This window comes from Chelon labrosus (genome assembly GCF_963514085.1).
Source record: "Chelon labrosus genome assembly, chromosome: 24".
In the NCBI taxonomy this organism is placed as follows: Eukaryota; Metazoa; Chordata; class Actinopteri; order Mugiliformes; family Mugilidae; genus Chelon; species Chelon labrosus.
In genome coordinates this window covers 9,772,982-9,783,265 of record NC_140357.1, presented here as the reverse complement: position 1 = coordinate 9,783,265, position 10,284 = coordinate 9,772,982, and the positions used below count along the sequence as shown (strand labels likewise).

General features: G+C 40.5%; 2 long non-coding RNA genes across 2 annotated transcripts; both read left to right on the top strand.

Moving 5' to 3' along the window:
• Positions 1-3,062: 3,062 nt before the first annotated feature.
• Positions 3,063-4,818, top strand: LOC311509653. The gene is made up of 3 exons (XR_014699857.1): positions 3,063-3,139; positions 3,742-3,818; positions 3,908-4,818. It is a non-coding gene; the product is annotated as an uncharacterized lncRNA (long non-coding RNA).
• A 2,817-nt stretch (positions 4,819-7,635) lies between these two features.
• LOC311509654 lies at positions 7,636-9,748 on the top strand. Its single transcript, XR_014699858.1, has 3 exons — positions 7,636-7,850; positions 8,440-8,516; positions 8,612-9,748. It is a non-coding gene; the product is annotated as an uncharacterized lncRNA (long non-coding RNA).
• Positions 9,749-10,284: the final 536 nt, after the last annotated feature.

Below are 10,284 nucleotides of genomic sequence, written 5' to 3'. Positions count from 1 at the left end.
AAAACAGTTGTTAGTTTTATCTGAGATTGACGGACAAGTTCTCGCGAGCTTTCGTGTAAACTTGTACGTGGGGTTTCCAAAACTGTGGCGAAAAGCCCCGAGGAATTTGATGTCCAAATGTGAAAGCGTACTCATCTTTGCCTCGGCAGACATGCTTTATTAATAACGTAATAAATAAATAATATATAAAGCATTTATGCGTGTATATAGCGCTGTAAAAACAGAAGACACGCCACCGCAGTTTAAGTCTGTGCTTTTTGACAATGCAAATATATTTCACAGCGCTGTAATGTCGCCAAAATTGGTATGATAATTAAACAATATATACCGGTGATGTTAACTTTTGTTAAACATAGAAAATGCGTGTGGCGTGATTAAAAACAGCTGAAACGCAAACGATCACGTATGAAATCGGTTGATATCGCCGGATGTGGGCGGAGTTGGCAACCCAGCAGTGTTCTGGTGCTCTCTCTCTGCCGCGTGTGATTCAGTTTGAGAAGCAAGCGGCGCGGTGAGGTGAACCCGAAAGGCTCTCCACAGAGATAGCTAGCAGTGGATAAAAAAAACAACGAGGAGCTGTGAAAATGCTCGTGTTATTCTAGACCGCTGCTGGATATGCAATATTCAAAGTAAGTATTCGCCTGCTTATTCGTGTCAGTTAAAATTGACCGTTTTTGCACGTTGCTAATGTGAGCTAGCCTTTGTTAGCTTAACCGTTAGTTACCGACACCATGCCGTTTCAGTGGTAGTTAACATTACTGTTAGTGGGAAGTGGAAAATACGTGTTTATTTCGCTTAGGTACGTGAATGCGTACTTTATTAGCATTATATTTTAACTGCACGTAAGTTTTTTGCTTTAGCGCAGGCTAACGGTAAGTTAGCCAGCTGTAGGCCCTGTAACCACGTGTGCACATTGAGGCTCGCTCGACTCCATGCCGTTTGAGTGGTAGTTAACGGTACTGTTAGTGGGAAGTGGAAAATATGTGTGTAATTGCGCCTTCCTTTTCTCCACCATAGACTTTTTAACAAACAGTAATTTTAACAAGTCCCACAAACCAACATCAGATACCCTCTGTGAGGACTTTGCAGACCACTTCAGAGGTAAAATTGATGATATCAGATCCAGGCTTTTACCTCAACAGATTTTAACTGTCGCCACACCTGGATCTTTGATTTTACCTGAGGAAACACTGGAGAGTTTTGCCCTGGTTGATGCAAGGACACTTGGTCGAGTTTTCTCCCAGGTAAACCCCACAACCTGCCTTTTAGGTCCAATTCCCACACCATTTTTTAAAACATTTTATGGGCGCCTTGAGGAACAGCTTTTAAACATTGTGAACTGCTCAAACAATATTTGCTGCTCTCGGCTGAACATCAACCTTTCCACCAACCAGAGAATCTGACTGTGACACCACGCCGGTGTCCTGCCTCCATTTGTGCTCGCCGCTTGTGACAGCTTGTGTGGCCTCGACTCCCTCCCATATCTGAGGTCTGTTCTTCAACCAAAGGAAATGGCTTTGGACAACGTAGTTTTTCTCGCCAAAAGGGGAGACATCGCTAGCGAGCTAACGTTAAGTAAAAGTCGAAGTGCTGACAAAACAAACAGCTAGCAGTAGCTGGTAGTACCTAGCTAGTAACGTTAGCTCGCTAGTAATCGCTAGCCGGTTATTATTATTATTTTTGTTATTAATGTTCATCATTTGAGATCCAACTTACCGTATCAACTTCAGCCATCTCTTCTTCTCTTTTTCGTCGAGGGGAAATCGGTAATAAGAGATCGTTTTGTTCACGTCGTTTCTGTTATTGCAACACGGGACACAGCACTGCACCATTTTAATGCCGCTGTAGTCCAGTTTGACAGAGCACCGTAACCGTTAGAATATTAGCGAATGGACACGGAAGTGGCTTTTTTGGACATGATGACGTAGCGCCTAGCCATTCCCATTATCAGTGTTTGTGCAGACAGGTGATGGGTTGGTGATGTTTTTCATAATATCGTTTGAAATCATACTTTCACATATTTTGGTTTTATTATCGCCATAAGTTGCTGTGTGTGTGGTTGTTAAATAATGTGTCTTGTGTTTATGCTCAAGTGGGCTCAGTGATACGTTAATAGCAATATTATGGTGTTTTCTGGCTCAAAGAGGGAAAACTCATCGTTGTATGTCTCGAAAGAAACTAATGCGTTTTGTGATGTAGATTAGATTTTGAAACTATAGCCCAAGAGAAACTAAAAAGCTAAGAGAGATAAGATAACTTTTATTGATCCCCAAGGAAAAATGCACGGTGACACACGGCAACATTAGAGTAAGAGAGTCCCTTATGAAGTGGCCAGTGACGGCAGCGTTAACATGGCATGTCGTCACTTCCGCAAACACAGGAAGAACATTGATTAACGAAAAGCTAAAAAAACAAGAATAAAATAAACAATTGTGATATTCATTCCAATACGGGTATGCTAGTTTAGTGGAAATGTTATTAAAAAGAAAAAAAATACTAAACCGATGTTAGTTTTATCTGAGATTTTAACGGACAGGTTCTCGCGAGCTTTCGTGTAAACGTGTACGTGGGGTTGCCAAAACTGTGGCGAAAAGCCCCGTGGAATTTGATGTCCACGTCTGAAAGCGTTCTCATATTTGCCTCAGCAGACATGCTTTATTAATAACGTAATAAGTAAATAATATATGAAGCATTTACGCGTGAATATAGCGCCGTAAAAACAGATGACACGCCGCCGCCGTGTACGTCCGTGCTTTTTGACGATGCAAATATATTTCACGGCGCTGTAATGTCGCCAAAATTCGTATGATAATTAAACAATATGTACCGTTGACGGTCACTTTTGTTAAACATAGAAAATGCGTGTAGCGTGATTAAAAACAGCTGAAATGCAAACGATCACGTATGAAATCGGGTGATATCGCCGGATGTGGGCGGAGTTGGCAACCCAGCCGTTTCCTGGTGCTCTCTCTCTGTACGTCGCGTGTGCTTCAGTTTCAGAACCAGGTGGCGTGTTGAGGTGAATCCGAAGACCCTCCGTAGAGAGGGGTAGCAGTGCATTTAAAAAAATAAAAAAAACCTAGGAGCTGCGAAAATGCTCGTTTTATTTGAAACCGCTGCTGGATATGCTATATTCAAAGTAAGCATTCACCAATTTATTCCTGTCAGTTTGAAATTGACCGTTTTCGCCCGTTGGTAACGTGAGCTAGCCTAAGATAGCTTAACCGTTAGTCGCCGACACCATGCCGTTTGAGTCGTAGTTAACGTTACTGTTGGTGGGAAGTGGAAAATATGTGTTTTACTTCCTAATTACGTGAATGCGCACTTTATTAGCATTATATTTTCACTGTACGTAAGTTTATTTTGCTTTATCGCGGGCTAACGGTAAGTTAGCGAGCTAAAGGCCCTGTAACCACGTGTGCGCATTGAGGGCATGCGCTACTCTTACTTTTCACAGCCTTTATCAGATACTAGATGAGGCTGCTGTTAAAAATCTATTCAAATATCAATCGAATATTTGTTTAATTATTAGTAGAGGCACGTACGAAGCTGTCGATTGCTTGAGAACATCTGCAATCCCTCCATTTTTGTTTTATTTTAAGCTAAATGTGCATGTCTGTGCTACTAGATGCAGGGACCAAACACTGGGATAGTGTTGAGGCAAGAAGCTGAATTAGTCAAGCTCGTCTGTCCTGATTGTATTTTCTCTTTTTAAATGCAACTTTAAAAATTGCGTTTCAGGTCCTCGATGAGTCCAAGCTGCAACAGGTCGACAGCCTGTACAAGGAGTTTGAAACTCCTGAGAAAGCCCACAAGATGTCCGTACTGCTTTTAAACATGTTAACAGCTTTTACTTTGTTTTTAGTGGATAAAACTTGACTTTATTCTTTCTTTTGCCTGTTTTTAGTGTGAAGCTGAAGCACTTTGAGAAGTTCCAGGACACAACAGAGGCCTTAGCAGGTGATTCACAGTAAACGTCACTACTCCTGACGCCACAGTTAATTAACAACTGTTTCTGAGGAGTCAATTTGATTAAAAAATGAACAGAACTTCCTTTAGTACACATTTAAACTCATAATAATGGGTAAAACTTCAACTTCTATTGAGATTTTGTTTTTCTCGCCCATAGCTCCTTGGAGGTGGCTTAAACACAAGGAAACAGAATAAAACCAAATTATAAGAGAGACTTTTGAAATGCAGTGCACTGTAGAACAAGAAATACACGAAAACACTCAATTAAAAAGGCAAAAAAACAGCTCCTTTATAGAAATAGAGTGGTATATTGTTGGGGTTGCAGTGAATTTGTGTTTACTGGAGACATACTATATTTCATATCAGCACAAAAGTATCTATTCCCCAGTAGTCCAGCTATGAGTTGGTAGCTTGTTTGTATTTTGCGTTGGATAATGTCTTTAAATACAAATTAAATGCCTAGATCTTAAGTTCCAGCTTTTTCACTCACATATTTCCAGTGGAGGCCAACTAATTGAAATAATTGCTTTGACATCATGTGGGTATTTGTGGTCCATGTATTGTGGACCAATTATTAATAAATAAATAATATATAAAGCATTTATGCGTGTATATAGCGCTGTAAAAACAGATGACACGCCACCGCAGTTTAAGTCTGTGCTTTTTGACGATGCAGATATATTTCACAGCGCTGTAATGTCGCCAAAATTGGTATGATAATTAAACAATATATACCGGTGATGTTAACTTTTGTTAAACATAGAAAATGCGTGTGGCGTGATTAAAAACAGCTGAAACGCAAACGATCACGTATGAAATCGGGTGATATCGCCGGATGTGGGCGGAGTTGGCAACCCAGCAGTGTTCTGGTGCTCTCTCTCTGCCGCGTGTGATTCAGTTTGAGAAGCAAGCGGCGCGGTGAGGTGAACCCGAAAGGCTCTCCACAGAGATAGCAAGCAGTGGATAAAAAAAACAACCGAGGAGCTGTGAAAATGCTCGTGTTATTCCAGACCACTGCTGGATATGGAATATTCAAAGTAAGTATTCGCCTGCTTATTCGTGTCAGTTGAAATTGACCGTTTTTGCACGTTGCTAATGTGAGCTAGCCTTTGTTAGCTTAACCGTTAGTTACCGACACCATGCCGTTTCAGTGGTAGTTAACATTACTGTTCGTGGGAAGTGGAAAATACGTGTTTATTTCGCTTAGGTACGTGAATGCGTACTTTATTCGCATTATATTTTAACTGCACGTAAGTTTTTTGCTTTAGCGCAGGCTAACGGTAAGTTAGCCAGCTGTAGGCCCTGTAACCACGTGTGCACATTGAGGCTCGCTCGACTCCATGCCGTTTGAGTGGTAGTTAACGGTACTGTTAGTGGGAAGTGGAAAATATGTGTGTAATTGCGCCTTCCTTTTCTCCACCATAGACTTTTTAACAAACAGTAATTTTAACAAGTCCCACAAACCAACATCAGATACCCTCTGTGAGGACTTTGCAGACCACTTCAGAGGTAAAATTGATGATATCAGATCCAGGCTTTTACCTCAACAGATTTTAACTGTCGCCACACCTGGATCTTTGATTTTACCTGAGGAAACACTGGAGAGTTTTGCCCTGGTTGATGCAAGGACACTTGGTCGAGTTTTCTCCCAGGTAAACCCCACAACCTGCCTTTTAGGTCCAATTCCCACACCATTTTTTAAAACATTTTATGGGTGCCTTGAGGAACAGCTTTTAAACATTGTGAACTGCTCAAACAATATTTGCTGCTCTCGGCTGAACATCAACCTTTCCACCAACCAGAGAATCTGACTGTGACATCACGCCGGCGTCCTGCCTCCATTTGTGCTCGCCGCTTGTGACAGCTTGTGTGGCCTCGACTCCCTCCCATATCTGAGGTCTGTTCTTCAACCAAAGGAAATGGCTTTGGACAACGTAGTTTTTCTCGCCAAAAGGGGAGACATCGCTAGCGAGCTAACGTTAATGTAAGCGTCGTGGGTATAGCGTGTACTCTTTAGGAAAAACAGACACAGGAGCTCTTTCTCATAACTTTTTAGTGCCGACCGTTTTCATCCACACCACACAACCAAACCCTAACCACAAAACTCTTTCTCCTTCCGGTTTCCGCCCCCAAAACAAAACCAAAAAAAAAAACGGAAGTCGCTCTTCTTCTCTGAACTTTAGCCACATACGTGTACATAATGCATGAGCACTAAATAGAACAAAATATTTTAACCAATTATCTGTAAATTACACAACTGAACTGTCATTAAATAATGTCTTACATTAAGTAAAAGTCGAAGTGCTGACAAAACAAACAGCTAGCAGTAGCTTGTCGTACCTAGCTAGTAACGTTAGCTCGCTAGTAATCGCTAGCCGGTTATTATTATTATTTTTGTTATTAATGTTCATCATTTGAGATCCAACTTACCGTATCAACTTCAGCCATCTCTTCTTCTCTTTTTCGTCGAGGGGAAATCGGTAATAAGAGATCGTTTTGTTCACGTCGTTTCTGTTATTGCAACACGGGACACAGCACTGCACCATTTTAATGCCGTTGTAGTCCAGTTTGACAGAGCGCCGTAACCGTTAGAATATTAGCGAATGGACACGGAAGTGGCTTTTTTGGACATGATGACGTAGCGCCTAGCCATTCCCATTATCAGTGTTTGTGCAGACAGGTGATGGGTTGGTGATGTTTTTCATAATATCGTTTGAAATCATACTTTCACATATTTTGGTTTTATTATCGCCATAAGTTGCTGTGTGTGTGGTTGTTAAATAATGTGTCTTGTGTTTATGCTCAAGTGGGCTCAGTGATACGTTAATAACAATATTATGGTGTTTTCTGGCTCAAAGAGGGAAAACTCATCGTTGTATGTCTCGAAAGAAACTATTGCATTTTTTGTGATGTAGATTACCTAGATATTACACTTTTTTAAAACTATAGCCCAAGAGAAACTAAAAAGCTAAGAGAGATAAGATAACTTTTATTGATCCCCAAGGAAAAATGCACAGTGACACACTGCAACATTAGAGTAAGAGAGTCCCTAATGAAGTGGCCAGTGACGGCAGCGTTCACATGGCATGTCGTCACTTCCGCAAACACAGGAAGAACATTGATTAACGAAAAGCTAAAAAAAACAAAAAGAAAATAAAAAAATTATAATATTCATTCCAATACGGGTATGCTAGTTTAGTGGAAATGTTATTAAAAAGAAAAAAAAAATACTAAACAGATGTTAGTTTTATCTGAGATTTTAACGGACAGGTTATCGCGAGCTTTCGAGTAAACGTCTACGTGGGGTTGCCAAAAATGTAGCGAAAACATCCGAGGAATTTGATGTCCAAATGTGTGAAAGCGTTCTCATATTTGCCTCGGCAGACATGCTTTATTAATAACGTAATAAATAAATAATATATAAAGCATTTATGCGTGTATATAGCGCTGTAAAAACAGAAGACACGCCACCGCCGTGTACGTCCGTGCTTTTTGACGATGCAAATGTATTTCACAGCGCTGTAACATCGCCAAAATTGGTATAATAATTAAACAATATATACCGTTGACGGTCACTTTTGTTAAACATAGAAAATGCGTGTAGCGTGATTAAAAACAGCTGAAATGCAAACGATCACGTATGAAATCGGGTGATATCGCCGGATGTGGGCGGAGTTGGCAACCCAGCCGTTTCCTGGTGCTCTCTCTCTGTACGTCGCGTGTGCTTCAGTTTCAGAACCAGGTGGCGTGTTGAGGTGAATCCGAAGACCCTCCGTAGAGAGGGGTAGCAGTGCATTTAAAAAAAATAAAAAAAAACCCTAGGAGCTGCGAAAATGCTCGTTTTATTTGAAACCGCTGCTGGATATGCTATATTCAAAGTAAGCATTCACCAATTTATTCCTGTCAGTTTGAAATTGACCGTTTTCGCCCGTTGGTAACGTGAGCTAGCCTAAAATAGCTTAACCGTTAGTCGCCGACAGCATGCCGTTTGAGTCGTAGTTAACGTTACTGTTGGTGGGAAGTGGAAAATATGTGTTTTACTTCCTAATTACGTGAATGCGCACTTTATTAGCATTATATTTTCACTGTACGTAAGTTTATTTTGCTTTATCGCGGGCTAACGGTAAGTTAGCGAGCTAAAGGCCCTGTAACCACGTGTGCACATTGAGGGCACGCTCTACTTTTACTTTACCCATACTAGATGAGGCTTCTGTTAAAATCTATTCAAATATCAATCGAATATTTGTTTAATTATTAGTAGAGGCACGTACGAAGCTGTCGATTGCTTGAGAACATCTGCAATCCCTCCATTTTTGTTTTATTTTAAGCTAAATGTGCATGTCTGTGCTACTAGATGCAGGGACCAAACACTGGGATAGTGTTGAGGCAAGAAGCTGAATTAGTCAAGCTCGTCTGTCCTGATTGTATTTTCTCTTTTTAAATGCAACTTTAAAAATTGCGTTTCAGGTCCTCGATGAGTCCAAGCTGCAACAGGTCGACAGCCTGTACAAGGAGTTTGAAACTCCTGAGAAAGCCCACAAGATGTAAGCGTCCGTACTGCTTTTAAACATGTCAACAGCTTTTACTTTGTTTTTAGTGGATAAAACTTGACTTTATTCTTTCTTTTGCCTGTTTTTAGTGTGAAGCTGAAGCACTTTGAGAAGTTCCAGGACACAACAGAGGCCTTAGCAGGTGATTCACAGTAAACGTCACTACTCCTGACGCCACAGTTAATTAACAACTGTTTCTGAGGAGTCAATTTGATTAAAAAATGAACAGAACTTCCTTTAGTACACATTTAAACTCATAATAATGGGTAAAACTTCAACTTCTATTGAGAGTATATGTGAGGCCAGAGGCTCAAAGAGGGAAAACTCATCGTTGCATGTCTCGAAAGAAACTAATGCATTTTGTGATGTAGATTACCTCGATATTACACTTTTTAAAAATTAGACTCTATAACTCTATAGCCCGAGAGAAACTAAAAAGCTAAGAGAGATAAGATAACTTTTATTGATCCCCAAGGAAAAATGCACGGTGACACACGGCAACATCAGAGTAAGAGAGTCCCTCATGAAGTGGCCAGTGACGGCAGCGTTAACATGGCATGTCGTCACTTCCGCAAACACAGGAAGAACATTGATTAACGAAAAGCTAAAAAAACAAAAAGAAAATAAAAAAATTATAATATTCATTCCAATACGGGTATGCTAGTTTAGTGGAAATGTTATTAAAAAGAAAAAAAAAATACTAAACAGATGTTAGTTTTATCTGAGATTTTAACGGACAGGTTATCGCGAGCTTTCGTGTAAACGTCGACGTCGGGTTGCCAAAAATGTAGCGAAAACCTCCGAGGAATTTGATGTCCAAATGTGTGAAAGCGTTCTCATATTTGCCTCAGCAGACATGCTTTATTAATAACGTAATAAATAAATAATATATAAAGCATTTATGCGTGTATATAGCGCTGTAAAAACAGATGACACGCCGCCGGAGTTTAAGTCTGTGCTTTTTGACGATGCAGATATATTTCACAGCGCTGTAATGTCGCCAAAATTGGTATGATAATTAAACAATATATACCGGTGATGTTAACTTTTGTTAAACATAGAAAATGCGTGTGGCGTGATTAAAAACAGCTGAAACGCAAACGATCACGTATGAAATCGGGTGATATCGCCGGATGTGGGCGGAATTGGCAACCCAGCCGTTTCCTGGTGCTCTCTCTCTGTACGTCGCGTGTGCTTCAGTTTGAGAAGCAAGCGGCGTGGTGAGGTGAACCCGAAAGGCTCTCCGCAGAGAGGGGTAGCAGTGCATTTAAAAAAAAACCTAGGAGCTGCGAAAATGCTCGTTTTATTTGAAACCGCTGCTGGATATGTTATATTCAAAGTAAGCATTCACCAATTTATTCCTGTCAGTTTGAAATTGACCGTTTTCGCCCGTTGGTAACGTGAGCTAGCCTAAAATAGCTTAACCGTTAGTCGCCGACAGCATGAGTCGTAGTTAACGTTACTGTTGGTGGGAAGTGGAAAATATGTGTTTTACTTCCTAATTACGTGAATGCGCACTTTATTAGCATTATATTTTCACTGTACGTAAGTTTATTTTGCTTTATCGCGGGCTAACGGTAAGTTAGCGAGCTAAAGGCCCTGTAACCACGTGTGCGCATTGAGGGCATGCGCTACTCTTACTTTTCACAGCCTTTATCAGATACTAGATGAGGCTGCTGTTAAAATCTATTCAAATATAAATCGAATATTTGTTTAATTATTAGTAGAGGCACGTACGAAGCTGTTGATTGCTTGAGAACAT